Genomic DNA, 26,691 nt, shown 5'->3' with positions numbered 1-26,691 from the left:
CAAATGAAAGGCTTCTGGCTGCTGGCTTGGTGAAACAGTATTACATACGGTTGTTTTGTACACTCAGGGTTTTGATATTTCACAGACACTATACAACAGCCATTAGGAATGATAAGGAAGACGGCCATAATGTTGTGTCCGCTCACTGTGTTCTTCTTCTGAATAAAACTCCAGCAGCACGTTATCAGATCAAATCCCATCTGGGTTTCTTCAACCTAGACAGCATCTAAGGCACGGGGCATATTTCTGGCTCTATCCTTAACCATCCTATTACTCTATTTCTATATTTTTCTAATAATACCATAGTGCCAAAGACAACAGAGAGCTGGTGTGTGCAGAGCTCAACATTCATTTTATTGCCATAGTAGCTGTAACGGCTCTCGTCGAAAGGAGTGGACCAAAGCGCAGCATGGAAAGTGTTTATGATTTTTATTTTCAGAAAACACTCAAACAAAAACAACCAAAGTGAAAACGAAAGCGCACAGTTCTGTCAGGTACAGACACTAAACAGAAAACAAGATCCCACAAAACCCAAAAGGAAAATGACAACCTATATATGATCCCCAATCAGAGACAACGATAGACAGCTGCCTCTGATTGGGAACCACACTCGGCCAAAAACAAAGAAATAGAAAACATAGACTTTCCCACCCGAGTCACACCCTGACCTAACCAAACATAGAGAATAATAGGGATCTCTAAGGTCAGGGCGTGACAGTAGCATAGTAGTCATTCTGCAGTAGTCTTTCATTCTGCTTCCCACTGATCCTCTCCCTCGATAGGGCAGATAAAAATAGCAGGTCATTGGGTCAAATTCCTTGGGGTGAATTAATAGTATAGTTCCGAGGATCAACCAGAAAGACTGGAATGAGCGTGCTTTCACAGCTATAGTGAGAATCTGATTATCATACACGGATAACGGGCGTCATGGCAACCCAGGATCTTGCATGGCGTGAATACCTTTTTTTCCTCTCTCATTGTCCCATTAGAAATAGATGTGTGACAAATTTCCTCTTTCACTTTCATTGGTTACAACAAGTACTGGTCTGCTTCTGGTTCTAAGAAGCTGATATTTCCTCATTGACTAAAAACACATATAGTAATGGGTGTATTATTCAAAGTTAAGAACAGTCATAGGAAGATATAGCCTGGTGTTTATTACTATCCCTTTCTTCAAATGCCCTTGGCTGAGTCTCCTGTGTCGGTACTGCTGCCACCTTGCCAGGACCAATTGACACCTTCTCCTGGAAAGACAAAAACTGAACCACACTCTGTCAGAGCCATAACACCTGCTTAACACCTGTCTTTGTCCTCCAGCCATGGTCTTTTCAATTAGAATATCTCTACGGGACAGAATATTCACCAAAATAACTGTCCTACAATAAGTACAATAAGTATCTATCCTTGTCACCTTGGGATCCAGAACCTATCCTTGTCACCTTGGGATCCAGAACCTATCCTTGTCACCTTGGGGTCCAGAACCTATCCTTGTCACCTTGGGATCCAGAACCTATTCTTGTCACCTTGGGGTCCAGAACCTATCCTTGTCACCTTGGGTTCCAGAACCTATCCTTGTCACCTTGGGATCCAGAACCTATCCTTGTCACCTTGGGTTCCAGAATCTGTCCTTGTCACCTTGGGGTCAAGAACCTATCCTTGTCACCTTGGGATCCAGAACCTATCCTTGTCACCTTGGGACCAGAACCTATCCTTGTCACCTTGGGATCCAGAACCTATCCTTGTCATCTTGGTGTCAAGAACCTATCCTTGTCACCTTGGGATCCAGAACCTATCCTTGTCACCTTGGGTTCCAGAATCTGTCTTGTCACCTTGGGGTCAAGAACCTATCCTTGTCACCTTGGGATCCAGAACCTATCCTTGTCACCTTGGGATCCAGAACATATCCTTGTCACCTTGGGGTAAAGAATACGAAATAAACCAGGGCGAACACAAACTTTTATTATTTGAAAATAAAGGGAGGGAAAGTGAGCACTTTCACCTATACCATGTGAGTAAACTTGCAGATGAGAGGCCTCCGTGCAAAAGTTCCACTTGACTGCGAGGAGAAGACATTTTAAACGTTGACTAAACCAGATCCGTCAACATTGTCTGGAGAGATAAGCCGGCAGCAGGGGAGTCTGGGGGAGTTTAAGGGGGTCTCGGAGAGACTCTCCCTCCCAGACGGAGGAGTAGCTGGCTGGGGCTAGCAGGGGACACTTCTCCCAGAGGATGGAGGGAGGATAGAGAGGGGGGAGGCAGCGCCAGCTCCCTGTGGCATGGCTGTGAGGAGGAGATAAATGCTGGGAGCGGTTGGAATGCTTTCCACTAGGCAGAGACGGTGGAGAGGAGGACGGCCATCTGTGAGCAGACTGAACACACGCTGCTGTACAGCTTATCTTGTTACCGCCCCTCCTGGAGAGTGGCAACTTTGTTTCCTTCCAGTCTCTTTGTTCCTGTGTCCTTTTCACCTCTCCCTCCCTCAGTCTTTTGTTCTCTCTCTCTCTCTCTCTCTCTCTCTCTCTCTCTCTCTCTCTTTCAGCAAATCCCAAACAAAACAATGTTGCTTTTAATTTAAAAGTGTCTGGGGACTTCATTAAGTGCTGTTAAAAATCTCTAATTATAAGTACCGGCATGTGTCTGACTGGCCAAGCTGTTCCATTCTACGTCCCTGTCCTCTCCACAACCTTAGAACGCTTTCATGAATTTAAACAGACGATGTGGAGCTCCTCAGTTTTAGCTGTGCATTTAACAGAACTCTACTGAAGGCAAATGAAAACATCCGCTACAGGACGTACACACTGCTCTCTGATTCACACACATTCCAAGGGAAACATGGTAACACCCGCAAATGGATTTAATGGCATAATATATTCTAATTGTGTACAACCATCATCAACTTCAGCAGCTCCTAGCAAAAGCATCCCAAGCACCGTTGTGGCTGGGCTGGGGAGACGTCTGGTTCGATAATTCAGTGGTGGTTTGTAGAGGGCGGTCTGACACTCCCTGTGAGCACTATGTCGTGTGGCGGTGGAACGTGACTCCTCCCCCTGTCTGCGTGGGACATGACTGAGGTCCTGCAGCGTACTACACACACACCGGCACACAATACGCCCACTGCAAGCAGACAACAAAGACCCTAAAAATAAACATGCTGTGCCATAATTCATACTACAGCTGGATCACATCGATACAGAGGGTGCATGTACAGTTGATGGCACATCAGTGCAACAATAATGTGTAACCAGAAAGTGACGCACTTCGTACATAACGTCCGTATCAATACAATGTTGTTAAAGCCAATGTTTCGTTGCGGATATTCACGATTTACATTTTAAAAGCTCAGGAGCTACAGCTAAATAACCCTGTAACACTGGCAGGGTGAGTCATGTACTTAATAGAAATGCCATCCATAAATCTACATAGACTCTTATCCTCTCCCTCATCCACAGCAACAGCACAATACTGCAGCTAATTGCTTGTGGCAATGTAACATGCGACTGCTATCACTGTAGCGTCTGATGTTTGTATAAAAACATACTGAGGAGGCTTCTTCACTCTGCACTTTTTTGTGTGACACTGGTGACGCACGCATGCACACACACACACACACACACAGCAGGGGGCTGAGTTAGAGGGTAGGTATGGGTGAAGAGGTTGGATGTTGTGCTTGATTTTTATGCCAGCGGTGCTCAGATTGGGAAGGAGAGGGGAGAGAAGGGAGGGGTGCTTTCCTCTTTAGTGCCACTCAGGCTTAACATGGATAGCTGGATTGACGGCTGGGGGGATGGAGGGTGGAGGGAGTGGGACCCAGAGAGTTTCACTGAGCTGGGTGGACCTGGGCCAGTCAAGGGGGTCCAAGCAGGTCCCTAGGGTGCCATTCATCTCACAGACAAGGAGCTAAGCCTCTGTGTGTGTGTGTGTGTGTGTGTGTGTGTGTGTGTGTGTGTGTGTGTGTGTGTGTGTGTGTGTGTGTGCGTGCGTGCGTGCGTGCGCATGTGCAATACTAGACATCCTCTCATACAGAGAAAAGGTTTAAGAACAATGTGAATGACATCTAATTTTGTTTCCAATTACAGAGTGATGTACCAGGGTGACCTCATAGTTATTCTGAATGGCTTGGGTGTATTGGTTTAATATATCAACCCGTGTTGCAACGATGGGTCGCAAAATGGTAGGAAGGAGTTTTTGTAAATTATTCATGTAACTCCATATATCTAGTCCACAGGAGGTTGGTGGCACCTTAATTGAGGAGGACAGGCTTGTGGTAATGGCTGGAGCGGAATAGGTGGAATGGTATCAAATACATCAAACACATGGTTTCTAGGTGTTTGATGCCATTCCGTGTGCTCCGTTTCAGCCATTATTATGAGCCGTCCTCCCCTCAGCAGCCTCCTGTGATCTATTCATATTGTTGTGTCATTGATTCTAGTCTAGAGACAGCATGTCAACTTACTGTGTCTGCTTCATAGTTTCAAAAGATCCATAGCAAAGCTCTCACATAGTGACACGTCTCATAATAAAGCCTGCCTTCTGTGAATGAACATACTGTACATTACGTTTAGTCATTGTGAATCTGGTGTGGGATCGGCCATTACAATAACACAACAAACTCCTGAGTGATATTTAATTAAACAGGTGAAGATGGACGCCCGTCTATGACCTGTGACCTTGAGGTTATGTAACATCCATTAGCCATTCAAGGACACAGGCATCTATCCATGACTCTGAATGCGTGGGTCAGACCATTAGCAACTGATGTAAGGGATCTGGAAAAATTGCAAATGTTGAATATAAATCAACATAATTAAATATTAAGTGTGGGTGGCAGACGTAGTTTGCATACAGATCATTCAAGAAGAACAACCGGACCATCATAATCCAGTATCTTATTTTTAGTGTGTGTTTGCCACTCCCTTTGCATCCTGAGTAAATCATTTCTCCAAAGGGTTTATCATATCAGGAGGTAGAGGAGTTATTTATACTGACAGCTATGGCAGAGAGACAGAGAAAGAGGCTATTATCAGCTGTGGAGCTAAAACAATATTGGCTGTTTTCCAAAGGGGTCTTGGATTGAATTTCAATTGACCAGGGTGATGTGTGTGTGTGTGTGTGTGTGTGTGTATGTGTATGTGTATGTGTATGTGTATGTGTATGTGTATGTGTGTGCGTGTGTGTGTGTGTGTGTGTGTGTGCGTGTGCATGTGCATGCGTGCATACACTAATCTTTGTAATACTCAAATAGTATACTTGAGTTAACCATAAAGAAACGGCATAGAAAAGATATTCACTCAGTTGTCCCACACCACCTTGAATAGGTAGGGTTTCAATGGGAATAGTCCAGATATTGAACCTATTAGGGATGCTTAGCCATAGTAAGATGAGCTCCCTCAGGTTTGTAACAAGACTTCCTGGCAGCGATGACTTTATCTTTACTATCTGTTCACAAACAGTCTCGGGGGCGTTGGAGGCTTTCCACAACCAGAGAGGAGCTCCTTCACCACATTCGAAGGGATAGGAGAGAGAGTCTTTGCCTGAGAGTTGATGTTATCGATGCGCTAATTTGGCTTACTTTTTCAGGAACAATGTGCCCCCGAAGATTTGCCAGCCTCTGTTCAGCGGAGGTGACGAAAGATGAATAATACATGGAACGTATCTCCTGGCGTTAATCATGAAGATTGCACGCGCACCCCTCCGCACCCCTCCGCACCCCTCCGCACCCCTCTACACCCTCCTCTCCCCAGCTCCAAGCAGCCGTCCTAGCAGGGAGGAGGTGAGAGAGAGAGAAGTCAATGTAATTGCCCATGCTCAATTCAGTTCTGCTCGTTTAAGAAAAGAATTACAATGGGGAACCGAAAGTTCCCCCTGATGCCGGATTTACCTTGATGGTGAGTTTTTTCCTTGACAGCCTTGCAAATGAGGTAAAAATGAGCCGATATGTCAAAAGATTAGACGGAAAGACTGTGTGTGTGTACAAGATAGAGAGGTAAGGGTAGAGATTTTTTTTAAAGAAAGCATGTGTGTGTGTGTGAGAGAGAGAGAGAGAGAGAGAGAGAGAGAGAGAGAGAGAGAGAGAGAGAGACTGTGCTGCTGCATTTCACCTCTAATGGGGATCTGTGTCTCGCAGATCGGACCTTGCTGGTAGGTTGATAAGGCCTCTCCAATGGCCGGCTAGGAGAAGTAATTACTCTCCATTTAACACAATCTACCCTGCTCCTGGTGGATTTTTTTAAAACAATTCCAGATAACACCTGTTTCCCCCACTAAAAACCAATACCGGAGATCCATATTAAGATCTCAATCCATCAGAACCTTTTTTTGGACAGAACGACACTGCTGTGATATTAATTAAGCTGCTTTTTACTGGGAGAGGATACAAGCCTGAGTTGGTTGTCTATCACCCTTGTGAATGTAAAGCAGCACTGTGGGGAAATGTTGAACCTCCACCATTATCTAGTGGCAAGAAGGGGCCTCAGTCAAGGTGTCATCAATACCCCCATCTCATAGGAGGAAGGAGCAGAGAAGAGCTAACAAATTGACCTTGGTTTCTGGAGGAAGCTAATCAATTAAAGTGACAGTGTCAAACAGAAGGGCCTGTATGAGTTGTATGAGATGAGTGATCTTAAATACACAAATGGTGCTGTTCAAAGGAGAGTATATTTAGCAGTAGTATCCCAAATATACAGAAGCAATAAGGTGATCCATACTATCCCCCTAGTCAGGCACTACTACTATTACAACTACTACAACTAATAATAATAATACTATTACAACTATTACTACTGCTACTACTACTACCACCACTACAGCAACAACTACTGATACACCTACTACTACAACTACAACTAAACAACAACTACTACTACAACAACTACTGTACTATGACCACAAGTACTACTAATACAACAAACTACTACTACAACTTCTACTACTACCACCACGACCACTACCACCACTACTACTACCAGTGGAGGAAGTGGAGGACCATACTCCGTAGGGAATTTTATAAAAATAAAAATGGTAAAAATGTAAAACCTATACTAAATAATTCAAATGTCACCAAACAATCGAATTAAACAAACAGTTTTGCAATGAAGATCTACAGTAGCCTCAACAGCACTCTGTAGGGTAGCACTATGGTGTAGCCGGATGACAGCTAGCTTCCGTCCTCCTCTTGGTACATTGACTTCAAAACAAAACCTAGGAGGCTCTAGGTTCTCACCCCCTTCCTTTGACTTACACAGAAATTATGACAACTTCCGGAGGACGTCTTCCAACCTATCAGAGCTCTTGCAGAATGAACTGACATGCTGTCCACCCAATCAAAGGTTCAGAGAATGAATCTAGTACTGAAAGCATGAGCTACAGCTAGCTAGCACTGCAGTGCATTGAATGTGGTGAGTAGTTGACTCAAAGAGAGAGAAAGACAATAGTTTAACAGTTTTCAACAAATTAATTTCTTCAAAAATTAAGGAGAAGCAAGAGAGAGAGAGGGAGAGAGGTTGTCATTTTTTTCACCCTCACTTACTTAGCTAGAAAATGCAGCTGGCTAGTTTGGTTACTCAAACACCCTGCTCAAACAGAGGGGTGCTATGTTAGTTAGCTGGCTATGATTATCCAACACAACACTGGAATTCTTCCACATCAAGGTAAGCTTTTGGTTTTATTAATGTGTTGCCACCGGTGTAACTGCTTACTGACTATACACTGTAAAGTTACTGCATGATTGTAGTGGGTTTACTAACACATTAGTTCTATTAGCTATGTTGACTATGACGTTACTTTAGCTCATATGGTAACAAAGATGTAGGCTGTGTGTAGCGGTTATGATGTGGTTTGGCTTGGAAAGGTTTTTTCGCCTGGTCACAAACAGCTGATTTGGTCACAAACAGCTGTTGTTCATTGAAGTCCACAAATGAAGTGAAACGTGAGAGGAGGAGAGTGCATAGAGACTAGAATGAATACAACGTGGCTGCTATGATCAGGGGTGTATTCATTCCGCCGATTCAGTTGAAAAACGTTTCTTAAACAGAAGCAAACAAAACAGGGATAAAAATACTGGCACTGACCGGCACTAACCGCCACTGACTACTGCTACTACTGCTACTGCTAGTCTGAGTGTTGTCTTAAGGCCGGAGAGCTGTCCCACTGTGCAGAATCAGACAGGGTTGTTCTGCCCAGAGTGGAACCTGATCACTCAGACACAGAGGGAGAGGAAACAGCTCGAGCAGCAGCAGTCAGACCACTGATTCACACAAACCCAGTAACAAGGACGACAGCAGGGATGGAACCCCCCCCCCCCCTCTATCCTACCGTCATACTCTCTCTTTCTACCCCTCCCTCCCTCCCTCCCTCCCTCCCTCCCTCCCTCCCTCCCTCCCTCCCTCTCATCATACCCTCGCTTTCACTCCAGTTCACCTCCCTGCCCCCTCTGACTTTCTTCTGCTTTTATGCAGCTGGCTGACATATAGTACATACACTGGCTATAGCTGCACCTGAGTGGGGGTTTACCAGTGGACTCTGGGTAGAAAGAAACTACAAAGACAGAAGCTTTTAAAATGGTCAGAGCTGGGAGATGGGGCTACTAGGTAAGGCAATAGGGCCAGGATGTAACTTCTCACTGTGCACATCTGTGTGACACACAGGGGAAATGAACCACTGGCTGGAGTCCGGCGAATGTCTGTCTGAATCCCTGGGGCCAGTCGGTCCCCACACGGGGCGCCAAGTCCACACGGCAGCGCTGCGAACCTAGACGTTAACACACAGGCCCAGTTCTCTGGCTTCACCCAGCTAGCTATCACAAACAAGGGCGTCCTCGGGAGAGTGAAAAATGACCCCATTCACCTCCACTGCACAGGGACAGCAGGAGGGATAGAGGGAGGGAAGGAGAGGGAAAAAGAGGACAAGAAAGAGAGAAAGAGTAAACGGATGGATGCCCCTGCTGGAGCAGCGTTGAGCTGAACAAACACAGTGACACGTGCTTGCCTGCCTCAGTTGCCCTGACCATTTTATTAACACACCACTGGAACACACTTAACTCATGCCTATTCAATTATGCTAATTCCAACATACAAATGACCCTGGTTGGGTTCCCCATGTTGTCTCAATTAGGGGACATGTGTAGAAGGGGTAAAGCCCAGAGAGAGGGGTGTGGTGCTGGTAGTGTGTGATAACCAGGCCGGGGGCGAGACGTTTACCCCTCTGGGATATTGGGATGATATTCCACGGCCAGAGGAATTCCGTGCGGCTGCTATCTACAATGGTTCCATGCGCGGTCCCACCGACCATATCACCAAAGCTTAGGGCGATGTTTCAAAGCATCTTTCATCTATTAGGGCAAATAGAAATCATCTGTTTTCATGTACTGAGTCATGTCGCTCACACTGATCCAAATCCACAGCTGTCAAATACTCTTTATTGATTTTAACGGAAGTTACAAGACACGCTAAAGATTCAAACAACCCACACATTGAATGAGTGAAAACATATGAATAGTACTGGTAGGCTTTAACTGGCTCTATAAATCAGAATGATACTGTGGCTTGCATGTGTCGTAGGTAGGTACATTTAAAAAATCTGCATTCAAATCAATAAGGTGAATCTTTAATACAGACAGCAAGGATTAATGACATTGATTGGGACTGTGAAATGGGGCATTTGTGTGTGTGTGTGTGTGTGTGTGTGTGTGTGTGTGTGTGTGTGTGTGTGTGTGTGTGTGTGTGTGTGTGTGTGTGTGTGTGTGTGGGATGACACACTAACATGTGGAAAGCATGTGGCTAACTTCTTCCTGATAGAACATCCACTGCCCAGAGAAGCGAAAAAGCTCCGTATCAAAACCCTAATCTCACTGTAGCCAAACATACCAGCAGCTGAAGCCATTACCCAATGTTTGGATGACCTCTTGTGCAAACATATCCCAGACATGAATCCAACGTTCAGGAACAAGGGATTCTCCTAATTCTCAGGATAAAAACATTAACTGACGTGGCTCCCAGTTCGTCAGAGGGACAAAACCTAATCTGTGGGGTAACGTCAAAAGCTCCAGCACTGGAAAAAGATTAGCTGATACTACCACTCTAAGAATAGATTTGCGAAATGTATTTTGTTATCTTGTCAATTGGTAGAATGCGCTTGCTATATATAACCCATTTTTTTGTGAAGCAGCTTCAGGTCAAGCACGCACGCACACGCACACGCACACGCACACACACACACAATTCAGCCCACTGGCATGGGGGTAAGTGTGCATCTCTTTAGCACCTCTCTCCTGCCAATCCACTGTCACCTTGCAGTCCACTGACTGGCTGTTGCAGTGTAGAGAAGGTGGTGCTGAAATCTCTCACCCCTCTTTCTCACCTCTCTAATATGCAGCTGAACTGATTGGCCCTGTCCAGGAGAGGAGGGGTGCTGAAACCCCCAGCACTGCTGTGTCTGAGCAGGCAGCGCTGTCCGATGATATAGGCTGTTGAAACTGCCAGCACTGCTGTGTCTAAACCAAAAGGAACTGTCCAAAGAGAGGGGGTGCTGAATTTAACTGGCTGCTGGCTGCAGGGAGCTGTTTGGCCATGCTGCTTGGGTGTGTCTAAATGAGCCCAGCTCTCGACAGGCAGGCGCCTTCAAACCTTGTTTGCTTTGGAGCTGTCATGTGCCCAATTCTTAAACTACCATTAGTTACCCCAACCCACACAATCAATCTCTATTCATATCCAATTCCATCCTAAGAATAAAGTAGTGTATTCTGTGAATAAATCTTCTGATCACTGCTTCATGAGAGAGCAACCACCAATGTGACCGAAGACATCACCCTGTGCGTTTGGCGAGGTTGAGTTCTGTCCTCCCTGCAGTAAGGATGGATAGACAGTCAGAGTGGGTGTTGAGGTGGTGAGTCACAGAGGAAGGACAAAGTCCAGCAGAGTGGAAAGTAGTAGGGAGAGTAGTACACTGGTCAGAGCGTATGCACACACGCACACAAACACACACACACAAACACACACAGGTCTATTGTCTAAACAGGCCTCTTCCGTGACACTCTCTGATTCACCTTGTTTCTTCCTACCTTCTCTCGCTTTCTCTAGAATTGTCATTCTCTCTTTGTCCGTCTCTCTCGTTCTCTCTTTCTCTTGTTCTCTCTTTCTCTGTTTCTCTTGTACTCTTTCTTCCCCTCCCATTCTCTATTGCCCTGTTTTGTTATATTTATGACACAATAAATTAAATATACTCTTCTGCCACCACTAAATAACCCAGACACACCCCCAATGTCACTACAAGGTTGCATGAAGGTCACACGCTCCTCCTACTTTACCGTTTGCTTGTCAGAGGCAAACATATTTACTTAACTGGAAGAGCTGCTAGATAAACAAAAACACTGTATGAACTGAGTGAGAGCGCCAGAGAGAAGCTCATTAGTTATTGATGCAAAGACATGAACAAACATGTGAGCGAGCATGCACGTGCACACCACACACACCACACACACACCACACACAGCCTGTCTGTCTGTTTACTGATCTCATTGTATTGCTCATACATGCTGAAACTACAATTCTGGAACAGAATCCATTGAGGAACGTTCCACACAAACCAAGGGACCTGTTGTATAAAACAGTAAGTGTCCACCAATCTATCACTAAACATTGTCCCATTCAAAATGAACCAGATGAGAGCTGAATATCTCTTAATTTAACATTTCTATGAAAATGAACAGTAACAATAACTCTGAACAAGACCAGAGTGTACAGCCATGGTCCATTGTTCAGCCTACCTTGACCCCTGTTGGAAGTGCAAATCCATTTTCCAAAGGCCAGCTTGTTACAGAGGATGTGAATATGCTAGATTGGCCTCCAGGAGAGACAAAAAAAAAGACCTGGCGCAAAGAGGTGAAATGAAATTGAAATCCGACAGGTTTGATTCATGTGTAAAAAAAAGAACTGGCCGTGCATTGGCTTTCATGGATTACACCAGCTGAGGACAATGGAAGGAAATGGAGAGGAGACGTTTGAAGCTCCACAATGAGACAACCTTCCACTCTTTCATGTTTCTAAATGAGAGAACAACTGTGAATGTTAATCACCGTTCCACTGGATCTGTGCTCTGGGTTTGACCTATTTATAGTAGAGGGAAAGGAATGGAGGGGTGGAAAGAGGACTGGTCAATTCATCTGAAATAAAGACTTGGGAGAAGGATGGAGAGAGAGGGGAGAGAGAGAGGAGAGAGTGGAGAGAGAGAGGAGAGAGGGGAGAGAGAGAGGAGAGAGGGAAGAGAGAGGGGAGAGAGGGAAGAGAGAGGGGAGAGAGAGGGAAGAGAGAGAGAGGAGGCACAATGATTTTAATATGACTGTCTCCATCCGACTGTCTTCCATTAGTCCATGGGAAGGGGGGTACCTATGTGGAGGGTAGGCTAGATGATAATAACTCTACTCATCCATCTTGCCTGTAAAAAAATAGATCCTACCCTTTAATATCAGGAAAGCTGATTCTCACTGAGAAGCTATTCTGTTCTGGTGTATGCTGTGGGTGTGTAATGTCCCTGTTTGTATTTTATGTTGGTGACAAACCCCATTTTCCTCTTTGGTGATTGATAATCATTCATCATTCAGTCATCAGAATCCAGTCTTTTGTCTCGTATGGGGACAGAGGCTCTGCTGCTCCACATGGAATATCCTGCACTCCCTCCCTCCCTCCCTCCCAGTTCCAGCGCTGTATCTGAAGCCCAGCTCAACACCAGCGGGACTCCGCTCATCTCAGCCTTTCACTAATGCCACGGATGCTTTCAACTCTGCCACCATGTCCAGCCGGGTCACACACAACCACGCACACACCCAGATGCATATACACACACACATTCAAACACACAGACACACATGCACGTGCATGCAATCACTCACACACACACATATATCGTGCATTCACAAACACAGAGCCATTTGCTGTCGGCTTTCGTGGAACGGGAGAAAGACGGCATGCCAGTCTTTCAGCAGGAGTGAGGTGAGAAAATACATACAGTAATCCTTTATTCGTGCTCTGAGACAAACTCCTGAGATGATGACAATATCTAACAAGCACTTCGCCACATTCATGAGGAAAAGAGAGCAATGAAATACATCAGAAAACAACAGAAACAACAGCTATTAAGCAGCCAATTTAGTAAAAGGGATCCAAATCAAAAACCTCCTTTTCCTATTTTGTTTTTTTCTTCTGTAAATGGAGGTATTGATGTATTGAGGTATCCCTTGACATCTGCCATTAAAGAGGAGCTAGAGTCAGAAACAAACTGACTGCTCTCACATCAAAGTTCCAATCAGGTTACATATGCCCTGTGACCCGCGACAGCTGACGTGCACAAACACACACTGACACACTCACAGACACAGATGAGAAACAACACCTTTCACCTCTCCCCTTTCAAGCCACATCCATTCTATTAAGATCATCATGTCTAAGGAATCACCTCCCGAGTCTACACAGGCAACGCTAAGTGCTTTCACGATCTGTTCTCTGTAAAGTATCTCTCTCAGCGGAGAGCCTCCATACTCTGTGTCTTACCTGGCAGCACGTGCTCAAGCCTGGGTCCTCCTTACAGCCTAGGGAGGTTTCTGGAAGGGCTCTGGGGGAGTTGAGGGGGATCGAGGCTGGAGATGAACGCTCAGCGAGGTCCTTTTCGCACGTTGATGGATCAGCTAGCGCTCACGCACCAAACACAACACAGCTCCGGCAGGCAAGCTCTGATTCCCTTGCTTGCTTGTTTCATCTCTCTCTTCCTCTCTCTGACACTCCCTCCCACTCTTCCCACCGACCTACTCCAGCCCCTTCCCTTCTCTCTCTCTCCCTGTCACTCTCTCTCTCTCTCTCTCCCTCTCCCCCCCCCCCCTCTCTCTCTCTCTCTCTCTCTCTTTCCTTGATAGAGCCACTCTTTGACATGTAACCACCCACTACCTCCCCTTCTACTCTTAAAAACAATAGTCTCTCTCTTCCTTGTACTAAACCATACATTCACATATAGTACACATCTCTCTCTCTCTCTCTCTCTCTCTCTCCCTCTCTCTCCCTTTCCCCACCCCTTCTCTCTCTCTCTCTCTCTCTCTCTCTCTCTCTCTCTCTCTCTCTCTCTCTCTCTCCCTCTCTCTCTCTCTCTCCCCTCTCTCTCTCTCTCTCTTTCCCTCTCTCCCTCCCTCTCTCTCTCGCTCTCTCTCTCTCTCTCTCTCTCCTTGATATAGCCGCTCTTTGACATGTAACCACCCACTACCTCCCCTTCTGCTCTTAAAAACAATAGTCTCTCTCTTCCTTGTACTAAACCATACATTCACATATAGTACACATCTCTCTCTCTCTCTCTCTCCCCTCTCTCTCTCTCTCTCTCTCTCTCTCTCTCTCTCTCCCTCTCTCCCTCTCTCTCTCGCTCTCTCTCTCTCTCTCTCTCTCTCTCTCTCTCTCTCTCTCTCTCTCTCTCTCTCTCTCTCTCTCTCTCTCTCCTTGATATAGCCGCTCTTTGACATGTAACCACCCACTACCTCCCCTTCTGCTCTTAAAAGCAATAGTATCTCTCTTCCTTGTACTAAACCATACATTCACATATAGTACACATCTCTCTCTCTCTCTCTCTCTCTCTCTCTCTCTCTCTCTCTCTCTCTCTTCCTTGTACTAAACCATACATTCACATATAGTACACATCTCTCTCTCTCTTCCTTGTACTAAACCATACATTCACATATAGTACACATCTCTCTCTCTCTCTCTCTCCCCTCTCTCTCTCTCTCTCTCCCTCTCTCCCTCTCTCTCTCTCTCTCTCTCTCTCTCTCTCTCTCTCTTCCTTGTACTAAACCATACATTCACATATAGTACACATCTCTCTCTCTCTTCCTTGTACTAAACCATACATTCACATATAGTACACATCTCATCTATTTGTAGTATTTTTCTCTAAAGGTGCTGCCTCACAACAGCGCTCCACACTGCCAGATGTAAAGCTGAGGTGAAACACAGCACACCCAGGGAGAGGCAGCAACAGCCAACAAAAGGAAACCAGGCCATCCAATCAAAAGAGCATAAGGTAGTTACTGTGCATTCGGAAAGTATTCAGACCCCTACAGCCAAGACAACACAGCAGTGACTTCGGGACAAGTCTCTGAATGTCCTCGAGTGGCCCAGCCAAAGCCCAGGCTTCAACCTGATCGAACATCTCTGGAGAGACCTGAAAATAGCTGGGCAGCAACGCTCCCCATCCAACCTGACAGAGCTTGAGAGGATCTGCAGAGAAGAATGTTAGAAACTCCCCAACTACGGGTTTGCCAAGCTTGTAGCGTCATACCCAAGAAGACTTGAGGCTGCAATCGCTGCCAAAGTTGCTTCAACAAAGTACTGAGTTAGGGTCTGAATACTTATGTAAATGTGATATTTAATGTTTTTTTTTATATACATTTGCAAACATTTCTAAAAACTGTTTTTGCTTTGTCATTATGTGATATTGTTTGTAGATCGATGAGGGGAAAAAACAATTTAATCTATTTTAGAATAAGGCTGTAACATAACAAAATGTGAAAAAAAGTAAGGAGTCTGAATACTTTCCGAATGCACTATAAATATTTGGTTTATACATTATATACAGTGGAGGACTGTATTAGCATGGGCTTGTGTACCTCAAAAGAGTCACCCTGGCAGTAGAGGCTTGGTTTGGTGTGGTTTAATTCCATTTTTCAAGAACCACTTAGGTTCTAACCCTGAAAACCCCCGCCCTCCCACATACTGGAGGTCCTGAAACTCCCAACTCATGCATTCGCTTCAACTGACCTTGAAACCAGTATTCACAAAAGTCTTACAATGGAGCTCTGTCAACTTTTCCAATTTCAAAAACAATGGGTGTCTTTCGGTGGGCTAAAGTAGAAGAAGGGAGTTCAACGGTTCAATTAACAACAGACAGAACCAACTGTGAACTACATGATGGAAATAGGCCTTGTTAAGCTGATAAAAAATGTGGAGTGGGAGGCGCATGGAGTTTGTGATGACACACAGGTCTGTCGGACACTGTAGCCAGCCCAGTGACAAGGCAACGAAAAGCAAACAGACAGCAGGCTGTGTTAATGATTACCTTCACCTGGTCTAAGCTTCCTTACAAGTTGGCTTGTTTGGCTAGAAGCTTGAGTCTCGGTCAGAAAACTGTGGTTGTTAAGCCCACCTATCTGTGGCCGTGTGTGTGTATTGCGTAGGGATGGATAGGAGCGACGCTGCGTGGAGACAGTGGTCTCAGGAAGACAGGAAAGGGAGGAAAAGAGGGGGGTTGGAGATTATCTTCCATCTCCCTGACGAGCTCACCCCACAGCTTCTCAAACAAACACACACACACACACACACCAACACCTCAGCTCCACAGAGGCTGTTCTAACAACACAGCTGTAGACTGCAAACTGCAGCCCAGTTAACACCTCCAGTGTCTGACTAGCCATAGCACGCAGTCTGTCAGTGATAGATCTCACTGAGTTCTCAGAGAGGAGGGAACTAAGGAAAAGAGGACAACAGTGAAAAGCCGCGGATCGTCATCTAGGTGAGAGTCAAGCTAGCTGATCGTAATGACTCTGTGAACATTAAATGCAGGTAGCTGTAAAATGGTTAGTGACTAAACAGGTCCCTAAATTACTGCCCCTAGGGGTTGGAGGGTAAAGAGCTGTTCCAGTCTCAGCAGGCAGAGGAAACGTCTTGCATGAAAAGGCTCAATCAGAGAGAATATGTCATCATGGAAAGGCATTGTGAGCCGTCATGCTCTCTGACTTCTATAAGGGATGTTACTGGACTATGGACAGAGAAAAAAACGTGGAAATCCAAACAGAACTATGAGCTATTGAAAGGTGCAAACACACTGTTCTTATCTCAATCCTATCTCTCATCTCGACAACACCTTGGCAACAGTGAGCTGTTTGCTGATTGGCTGGAAGGCTTTCTCCTCTGTGGTTCGGTGCCTTAATGCCTTCTGTTATCCCGGGGTGGGTCTGTCCCCATGGCAACATTTTATGTCCTGTTATTGTAAATATGCAGCGAATGGTAAAACAACAACAACTAAACAACAACAAAAACCGAGAGAAAACAAGGCCACAGTACACCACTGCATGGTTAGATGTAATGAGCATTGAAGTCAGGAGTCACAGAAAAACATTTCCCTTTTTCAGATGAAAAGTCACAAGAAACCAAAAACTAATCCATGCAAACATACAAATCAAACTAACAAACAGACTATGTTAGCTAGCTAGACCAAGGCAGTGAGACACAACATAACAGCAAATGGCTGCCACACAGCCAGTCTGCAAAATAAATATTTCATCCTGGTCTCCTCTCTCTCCTAGACTTTGTCATCCACCACTTGGCCGATACAGTCAACAGGCTTTGTTCTGGAAGCTTTGGGGACTACGAGGCTCCAGCCAATCAGACTGAGATGAACACAAAGTGTTGCCAATTCCAAAAAGAAAGAGAGAGGGGTCCACTCCAAAAAAGTTGAAAAAAATAACTGGAAAAAAAAAAAACATTTCATGAAATAATCTTGGCCTGACTTCTGTCTAGTGGCCCGTGAGGAGCAGAATGATTCTCTTGGAGGGGGAAATAAATGAACAACCTATCTCTCGCCTGCCAAGTTCATGAAGAGAGCCTGAAGTGAAGAGTTTGTCTTCCAGAAGAAAGCTAGCTGTGAGGAGTAGGGAGTCAGAGGGTCAGCAGGGACAGGAAGAGAGAGGCAGAGAAAGAAATGTGAAGAGAAGAAGAGAGGGCAGGAGAAAGAGGAGTGGGGAGTCAGAGGGTCACCAGGGACAAGAAGAGAGAGACAGAGAAAGAAAGGTGAAGAGAAGAAGAGAGGGCAGGAGAAAGAGGAGTGGGGAGTCAGAGGGTCACCAGGGACAAGAAGAGAGAGACAGAGAAAGAAAGGTGAAGAGAAGAAGAGAGGGCAGGAGAAAGAGGAGTGGGGAGTCAGATGGTCAGCAGGGACAGGAAGAGAGAGACAGAGAAAGAAAGGTGAAGAGAAGAAGAGAGGGCAGGAGAAAGAGGAGTGAGGAGTCAGATGGTCAGCAGGGACAGGAAGAGAGAGACAGAGAAAGAAAGGTGAAGAGAAGAAGAGAGGGCAGGAGAAAGAGATGGAGATAAAAGGAGTGGGAAGAGAAAAAGGCAGCCAATCTCCAAAAGGTCAACATTTTAAGATATACTTTGACAGTCCAAGCCCTTCCTGAACCCCTGTAAATTGAGATATTATATGTCATAGTCGATTCCCAACTCAGCCTGTCTGCCACCTGCATTGTCTTCCATCCTAGGAATAGTCCAGTCTGTATGGTTATCATGCCCCTGTCATAGTCCGCTCATTTCCACACTACCCATGGGTGTTATACTGTGCAAAGAATTCTTAGTGAGTCAGACATATTTCTGAGTGTTCTGACTTTCTTACAGAGAAGAGACACTTGCTTTAATTACATCTGATAGCCTCGTTACACTCTCTCGTTACACTCTCTCGTTACACTCTCTCTCTCTGTTCCACGGGCAGGAAGCTGCCTGAAAGCTCTATCAATCCAGCCAGGAGGATGTGGTGCTGTTCATAAGGTAAGACCAGCAGGCTCTTTTCAACATGCACAGGTGCTCCTTCCACTCTCTGTTGGCGCACACACACACACACGCACACACACACACACACACACACACACACACACACACACACACACACACACACACACACACACACACACACACACATTCACCCTGCTGGGGTCATTAGCACATGCCAACACCACTGACTCTGCACAGATGCTTGGATAGGAGAGAGGAGAGAGGAGAGAAGAGGGAGGAAGGGAGAAAGAACCACTTTTCACAGTGCCATCTAATCACGCCATCTTCACAACTCACTATACTATATTATAGGATATTACTTGACCGAAGGTGGAAGTGAACAGCTACTTTGTGTCTGACTAAACACCAAAAATTCAAAGCAGAGACGCAGACCGAGCAAGCAAGCTAACTCTCCTCCGCCCACAAAATGGTGTGGCTCCCCTCCGAGGAGAGGAGAGAGTCAGTCCCCACAGCCAGGTCTACGTTCCGGGACGTCTGAGAGGGTCAGGGGTAGAGGTCGACCGACTATGATTTTTCAACGCTGATACCGGTTATTGGAGGACCGATTGAAAGCGTGCACCCCGCTAACTAGCTAGCCATTTCACATCGGTTACACCAGCCTAATCTCGGGAGTTGATAGGCTTGAATGTTATGTCATAATTATGTACAATTCTGGCAAATTAATTACGGTCTTTTTTAGGAATAAATTGTCTTCACACTGTGCGCAACGAGCCAGGCGGCCCAAACTGCTGCTTGCATGGAACGCGAGGAGACACTGAAGTGACACAATTTCCCTAATTAAAATAAATTCTTGTTAACTAAATATGCAGGTTTAAAAATATATACTTGTGTATTGATTTTAAAGAAAGGCATTGATGTTTATGGTTAGGTACACATTGGTGCAACAACAGTGTTTTTTTCACGAATGCCCTTGTTAAATCACCCGTTTGGTGAAGTAGGCTGTGATTCAATGATAAATTAACAGGCACCGCTTCAATTATATTCAACGCAGGACACGCTAGATAAACTAGTAATATCATCAACCATGTGTAGTTAACTAGTGATTATGTTAACATTGATTGTTTTTTTATAAGATAAGTTTAATGCTAGCTAGCAACTTACCTTGGCTTCTTGCTGCACTCGCGTAACAGGTGGTCAGCCTGCCACGCAGTCTCCTCGTGGAGTGCAAAGTAATCGGCTACAATGATTACCGATTGTTATGAAAACTTGAAATCGGCCCTAATTGTTCGGCCATTCCGATTAATCGGTTGACCTCTAGTCTGGGGTCACCTCCTACCTCTCTCAGGAGGGGTAATTAATAAAGATGTTTTCATGGAGAGAGGACGGCCCCCTTTACACCTCAAGAACCATCCTGGACTCAGAGGACACCGACGTGAGAAGAATGAAGAGCTATATTAACACACGCACACACATGAACGTCCACACACACACACACACTCACTCACTCACTCACTCACTCACTCACTCACTCACTCACTCACTCACTCACTCACACACACACACACACACACACACACACACACACACACACACACACACACACACACACACACACACACACACACACACACACACACACACACACACACACACACACGCGCATGCACACAATGCACTATTTTGGTAATTTACTCACCAAACATGTCGCTCCTATCGATATACAGTGAAATAAAGTATTCAGACCCCTAGAGTTTTTCCACATTTTGTTACGTTACAGCCTTATACTAAAATTAATCTACACACAATTCCCCATAATCACAAAGCAAAAACAGTTTTTTTTACATTTTTTTGCAAATGTATTACAAATAAAAAACAAAAATATCACATTTACATAAGTATTCGAACCCCTTACTCAGTACTTTGTTGAAGCACCTTTGGCAGTGATTACAGCTTCGAGTCTTCTTGGGTATAACGCTACAAGCTTGGCACACCTGTATTTGGGGTGTTTCTCCCATTCTTCTCTGCAGATCCTCTCAATCTCTGTCAGGTTGGATGGGGAGCATTGCTGCACAACTAGTTCAGGTCTCTTCAGAGATGTTCGATTGGGTTCAAGTCCGGGCTCTGGCTGGTCCACTCAAGGACATTCAGAGACTTGTCCCGAAGCCACTCCTGGGTTGTCTTGGCTGTGTGCTTAGGGTCGTTGTCATGTTGGAAGGTGAATCTTCGCCCCAGTCTGATGTACTGAACGTTCTGGAGCAGGTTTTCATAAAGGATCTCTCTGTACTAAGCTCCGTTCATCTTTGCCTCGATCCTGACTAGTCTCCCAGTCCCTACCACTGAAAAATGTCCCCACTGCATGATGCTGCCACCACCATGCTTCCCCGTAGGGATGGTGCCAGGTTTCCTCCAGACGTGACGCTTGGCATTCAGGCCAAATAGTTCAATCTTGTTTCTCATGGTCTGAGAGTCTTTCAGTAACTTTTGGTGAACTCCAAGTGGGCTGTCTTGTGCCTTTAACTGAGGAGTGGCTTCTGTCTGACCACTCTACCATAAAGGCCTGATTGGTGGAGAGCTGCAGACATGGTTGTCGTTCTGGAAGTTTCCCCCATCCCCACAGAGGAACTCTCGAGCTCTGTCAGAGTGACCATTGGGTTCTTGGTCACCTCCCTGACAAAGGGCCTTCTCCCCCGATTGCTCAGTTTGGCCGGGGGGCCAGCTCTAGGAAACTTCTTCCATTTAAGAATGATGGAGGCCACTGTGTTCTTGGGGACCTTTAATGCTGCAGAAATGTTTTGGTACCGTTCCCCAGATCTGTCCTTTGACACAATCCTGTCTCAGAGCTCTACAGACAATTCTTTAGTGTCAGTGTCAACTGTGGGACTAGACAGGTGTGTGCCTTTCCAAATCACGTCCTATCATTTGAATTTAACACAAGTGGACTCCAATCAAGATGTAGAAACATCTCAAGGATAATCGATGGAAACAGGATGCACGGAGGAAAATGTCAAGTCTCATGGCAAAAGGTCTGAATACTTATGCAAATAAGGTATTTCTGTTTATTTATTTAGTTGTAAAAATCTCTAAAAAACTGTTTTTGCTTTGTCATTATGGGGTATCGTGTGTAGATAGCTGAGGACATTTTTATTTATTTAATCAATTTTAGAACAAGGCTGTAATGTAAGAAAAATGTGGGAAAAGTCAAGGGGTCTGAATACTTTCTGAAAGGACTGTATATTACAGTATTGTATACCAGCAGGCTGGGACTACAGACAGGGTCAGGGTATAGGAGTTAGTGCTGCCTGTGTCAGACAGTCAGAGAGCCCCAGGCAGGGCCTGTCTGTGTAGAGGACTGGGATAGGGGATTAGGGAGGATTTGGAGAGCAGTCATTACTCTAGCCTGTGGAGGGTCTGATAATTAAATTACCTCAGCAGCCATACCGCTGCCTTTCTATCTATCAACTATATACAGACCAGGTCTTTCAAGGTCACTCTGCTCATATCTGGAATGAGCTGAATGGCCACCATCCTGACTCAAGATCCTGGATGACACAGTTGACTTGAAACTTGATCCGTGGCATGAATAACACATTGATGCCAATGGATGGTTGGTCTTGAAGGTGGAGTGCAACTTAAGCCCTGACTTGTTTATACCTTTGCAGTTCACATTGAGACTGACACATACATTCAAATGTCTGACTGTCTCAGACCTCTGATTCCCTCCCTCTCTTATTTAAAAATCCTGAACATCAGCTTTCTATAAGGGCACAAGGCGAGACCAAAATGCATACACAGGAGGCAGATGGCCGAGCTCCGGTATTTATTATAACAAAGGGAGTAGGCAAAGGCAGGTCGGGGACAGGCGAGAGTTCATAAACCAGGTCAGAGTCCAAACAGTACCAGGCGATAGGCAGTCTCAAAGTCAGTCCAGGCAGGGGTCAGAAACCAGATCCGAGTCTAAAACAGTACAAGGGGATAGGCAGTCTCGAAGTCAGTCCAGGCAGGGGTCAGAAACCAGATCCGAGTCTAAAACAGTACAAGGGGATAGGCAGGCTGGTAGTCAGGTCAGGCAGGGGTCAGAAACCAGATCAGAGTCTAAAACAGTACAAGGGGATAGGCAGGCTGGTAGTCAGGTCAGACAGAGGGTCGAAACCAGGAGGACTAGAAATAAACAGAGACTAGGAAAAATAGGAGCAAGGAAAAATGCTGCTTGACTTGGCAAACAAGACAAACTGGCACAGAGAGACAGGGAACACAGGGATAAATACACCAGGGATAATAAGCAACACCTGGAGGTGGTGGAGACAATAACAAGGACAGGTGAACCAGATCAGGGTGTGACACTCTCATGTTTCCAATTACTCTCTGCCTTTCCCGATAGCGTGACTCATTGCCGTGCTGTGGTTGGTGGAGTGAGGAATGTGTGTGGTTGGAGTGGGGAGTCTGACAGTAGATAGGCCCAGCATGATGGTGGTGAAGTGGCCAAGTGTGGGAATACTGTAGCTGGCCACATCACAGGGTTTCCCCCTGGTGTCTATGCTCAGACCAGAAGGGGCTGTGACCTGCTGGGAGAGATATGGGGAGAGGGCCTGGACAGATAGAGGGAGAGAAAAGAACGGATGAGTGGAGGACCGAGGGAGAGAAAGCAGGGAAGAAAAGCTAGAGGAAGAGAGAGTTAGATGGAGGAGAGTGAGCAAAAGAATGAGAGAGAGAGAGCGAGAGAGAGAGAAAAAAAGAATTTGGGCGCAGAAGAGGGGAGACCTGAACAGTAGCAGCTCCTATGTAAAGATTGAGGGTTTATCACGATCTCTCTCTCTCTCTCTCTCTCTCTCTCTCTATCTCTCTCTCTCTCTCTCTCTCTCTCTCTCCCTCTCTCTCACACGTGCACATACACACACACACACACACACACACACACACACACACACACACACACACACACACACACACACACACACACACACACACACACACACACACACACACACACACACACACACACACACACACACACACACACACACACCCTACCAGAAAAAAATTATTGACCCACACACTCTACATGACATTGAGATTAGAGACTTGTAAACAGTCACAATAGCCAATTTAAATAAAGGTCAGTCTAATAATTAACACGGATTAAATTAATTTATCCTCTTCTCAATTAATATCACTCACACATTAACATGAATCCACGCATGAGTAGCCACGCACAGTGACAACGTACATTAACCTGCTCAACTGTAGTAAATGGAGCCAAAGGTCACCAATGTTGAGGCAATTCCGAATGACCAATGTAACTTCATGCTTATGAGATTCCATTCTCCATGTTCCGGAGTTGACAGCCTTGGCAATAAGCTGCTTTTGTCTCAACGACCATATACCAGCTCTATACCCTAAACTGAGGGCAGATGTGCTTTTTAATTCCCCCCCACACACTTTCCCAGAGATGACAGAGGCATTGAAACACACACCATGTTCCTTAATTGCCTGTCACTCCGTCACAATTAGAGCAAATTACAGTTTTTTTCGATTGCTAAACGACAGTGGGCACAACTGGAGTCACATGTGCAAAACTCTAACTACAGTCTGCACTACCAACAGTCACCTGAGCTAAACAGTTCACATCACCTGCAAAACTCATTCCAAGCAACACAACTCTTAACACATGGCTCAAAACACGCTCAGTGCAGCCAAACACTATGCACAACCCTCACTGAGATAACACACACTGTCACTCAGAACAGTAAAAACACTAGCATCAAACAACAATACAGAAAATACAAACTTTTCATCTTTACAGTTTGAACAATTTCAGTGACTTCATACAAAGTAATATTTTCTTCAAAGAAAAGAGTGACATTCTTTCACATGATTTATTACATTTTTTAGAACATAACAATTCTTTAAGGTAAATGAAAATTAGCAGTTTGCTTCAATAGTCTGTAGTAATTTACGGAATTACAGTAATGAGAAAAAAAAGGTAGAAACTAAAAGTACATACTGTAATTCGAACAAATAATTGAGGGGCTAATCCTGCCTCTCTCTAGCATCAGGCCACAGGTTTTCTTCAACATCACATCTAATGTTTTCTCTTGCCATGCACCTGGGGAAGAACCTTCTGGAGTGCCTTATCCATCCCTGGCAGTCCTCTGGACTAGTGTCCTCACATCCGGCACGCATGGCTTCCAAAAGAGACATTTGGTCATGTGGGTGGTGACCAAACACTTTCCACCTCCAGGCAGAGAAAAACTCCTCTATTGGGTTGAGGAAGGGTGAATATGCAGGCAGGTACAAAACCATCAATCTGTGATGTGCTGCAAACCAATCTGTGACAGCTGCAGAGTGGTGAAAAGCAACGTTATCGCAAACTATGACAAAAACTAAATATTTTGTATAGCTGTGTACGTAACCTCAGACGTCTTACCTGGACATATTGGTATCGTTGCTATTTTACCCGTTCACTGTTTCTCTCGAACGGTACAGTGTATAACTGTTTCATTGTAACTTGGTGTTTCTTTAGGACTCGAGCAATAGTTGTTGTGCTGACAGAATTAACATTTTCAAATATATCATTATCAGCCAGCACTCTATCTTGAATCTCCCGCAGTTTTATTGCATTGTTGACAACAACCATGTCAACAATAGCATTTTCCTGCGCATCTGAAAATATTTTTCCTCTTCCCCCTGTTGGGGGCAGCCTTTGGGTCCTGTTGTAAAAATATATTTTACAGTCAAACTTACTGTAATATATATCTGTGTAAATATTCTATAATTGCAATACAAAATAGATTCCTGTAATGTTTTCATTTACTGTAAGGATGTAACTCTCACCTGTTTGCATGATGGAAAATTCGCATTACAGATGCCACTGTGGATCTTTGCAGATTGGGTTGCACCCTCAACCCTGCCTCTCTCAATGAGAGACCATGGTTCACGACATGGTCTATAAGTGTAGCCCTTATTTCATCTGAAATAACAGCTCTTTGTCTTCTTTGTCTTCCTCCACGCATCCGCCCTCTCCCTGCCACCCTTCTCCCTCCACGAACCCATCTTCCTTGTTCCATTTCCAAAATGAGTCTTTCTGAGCTCTACCTATATATACTGTAATATGTGTGTGTGTTCACTAACAAGTCTAAAACAAGACACCTGCTTAGCCTTTCAGCTGAAATTGCAATCAGCAGTGTTTGAAAGGCACAAGGCTGAAATCTATTCCGTTTTGAATGTGTGGTTCACAGTTTTGACAGCAGTGTGTTAGCATTTGAACAAAGTGCTGTAAATCCACAGTGTTGTGCAGGTTGTGGTTAAAGTCATGGGATAAGTGTGTAGAGTTTTGAAAACTGTGTTCAAGCAATGAAAAACAAACTAGAGTTTGGTCCACATGAACTGCTGCTGTGCAGACTGTAGTTAGAGATTTGCACATGTGACTCCAGTTGTGTCCACTGTCGTTTAGCAATCGAAAAAAACTGTAATAGATGTCACTTCTTATAATTGACATTTAAATGTATTTTATTTAACCTTTATTTAACTAGGCAAGTCAGTTAAGAACACATTTGTCTTTACAATGACGGCCTACCCCGGCCAAACCCGGACGACTCTGGGCCAAATGTGCGCCCCCCTATGGGACACCCAATCACAACCGGATGTGATACAGCCTGGATTCAGCCTATAAGATGTGATCATATACACTAGTCTGTTTTTTGAGGATCATTAAGGCTCGTTGATGAAAGCAGCAGGCTTTATATCTTCACACCCACAGCGATTGCTGCTCGTTCCTCGTTACGCTTCCCCAGACATAAAGTACACCCAACTAATGATCCTACTCCACTGCTGAGCGAGGGCAATAGATCAGCCGAGTGCTTGAACTGATTGCGGTTACCCTAGGAAAGAGTCACCGATAGATCTGCTGGGGAAAGACAGGGTGATGCATGTGCTGTTGAGGGTGATTTGCAGTGACACACGTCTGTAACGGGGTTGAGCTGAGCTTCGTCTTTGGAGAATTAGAACATTGGCCCTGAACAGCCAATGAAACTTATCATGGATGCAGATTATTTCTCGGTGGGGAGTCATTCCCCAGAGAGAACCCATAGAGGAGTCCGGCTCTGCATCTGCCCGTAACCTTCCATATCACAACCGTAACTCACAATTTCACCACCGTAACTCACAATTTCAC

General features: G+C 45.1%; 1 protein-coding gene across 3 annotated transcripts in view; it reads right to left on the bottom strand.

Annotated features, from left to right (window-relative positions):
- Window positions 1–26,691, bottom strand: part of LOC139393190 (synaptotagmin-1-like) — a 232,308-nt gene that overhangs the window by 110,125 nt on the left and 95,492 nt on the right. Inside the window, exon 1 of one of the 3 annotated variants that reach the window (XM_071141621.1) lies at window positions 13,539–13,689. The exons of the other annotated variants lie outside the window; for them this stretch is intronic. The gene's annotated coding sequence lies outside the window, so the exon portion shown is untranslated. Of the gene's footprint in view, window positions 1–13,538; window positions 13,690–26,691 lie in introns of those variants that run through there. 3 annotated transcript variants of the gene reach the window in all.

The sequence above is a fragment of the Oncorhynchus clarkii genome, chromosome 33, assembly GCF_045791955.1.
Source record: "Oncorhynchus clarkii lewisi isolate Uvic-CL-2024 chromosome 33, UVic_Ocla_1.0, whole genome shotgun sequence".
Taxonomy (NCBI): Eukaryota; Metazoa; Chordata; class Actinopteri; order Salmoniformes; family Salmonidae; genus Oncorhynchus; species Oncorhynchus clarkii.
Note: the sequence above shows the minus strand (reverse complement) of the source record. Positions and strands in the feature narration are given on the sequence as shown.